The following is an 843-nucleotide window of genomic DNA, read 5'->3' as shown; positions in this document are numbered from 1 at the left end:
CTGTTTATAACACAAAATCATGAATTAAAGTGTGCATAAGTGGGTCTCTCATATCCGTAGCATTTAAAAAAAATACAAAAAAGCAAAAACACATGAGAAGAAGCAAAGCACAGTAACCAAAGAAACAGTCACTCTCTTACATTAACAAAACACCTTAACAGAGGAAGGGATACTCATTAATTTTGGGGCCTTGGAACTTAAGATGCTTGATACAAAGAATTAACTTCACCCTCTCCTCCAGTAAATCAATTTATTGCAATAAAGACCATAAGCCACCATACTGCCTCCTTTCCCCAGCAATCAATATGCATTCTGTATTTACTGAGCACAGCCCTTGCCAGCACAATCCTACCGTTGCATTCCATTGGACATAGACCACATATATTAAGGCCAGAAAGAGCCAATACTTAGATTAATCTATGCTAACCTCCTCTACAGTACAGCTCCAATATTTTTAATCAGTAAACAATACTAAATTCAGTAACTTAAGCTTGACTACAACTTTCAAAACAGAATCTCATTTTGATTTGAAAATTTCAGGAGACAGAATTTTCCTTTAGAGTTTGTTCTAATGGATAGTCAACCTCAGATTTTTTTAAAAAAATAAAAGTACAGTATGTATTTTTTTCTTTTTTTTTTTCCCCCTGGATTTCAACTTCCAGGCAGTGGTTCTAGCTTACTCAGCAAAAAGCAGCTGTTTTTTTTCAGAAAGCAGCATGCTTTCAGTGACTACTTTTAAAATTTTGTCTCTGAAATAAATTCTCTAACAAATAATACATGCAGATCCAGAACAGAAACTGGAACAGAAATAGTTTCAGGGCAGACAACTATGCTGTAACTCTT

At 34.6% G+C, this 843-nt stretch overlaps 1 protein-coding gene across 17 annotated transcripts in view; it reads right to left on the bottom strand.

Moving 5' to 3' along the window:
* The window catches only part of TMEM177 (transmembrane protein 177), a 57,235-nt gene that overhangs the window by 32,511 nt on the left and 23,881 nt on the right, over positions 1-843 (bottom strand). The window lies entirely within an intron of this gene.

This window comes from Falco punctatus (genome assembly GCF_963210335.1).
Source record: "Falco punctatus genome assembly, chromosome: 8".
NCBI classification, from domain to species: domain Eukaryota; kingdom Metazoa; phylum Chordata; class Aves; order Falconiformes; family Falconidae; genus Falco; species Falco punctatus.
Note: the sequence above shows the minus strand (reverse complement) of the source record. Positions and strands in the feature narration are given on the sequence as shown.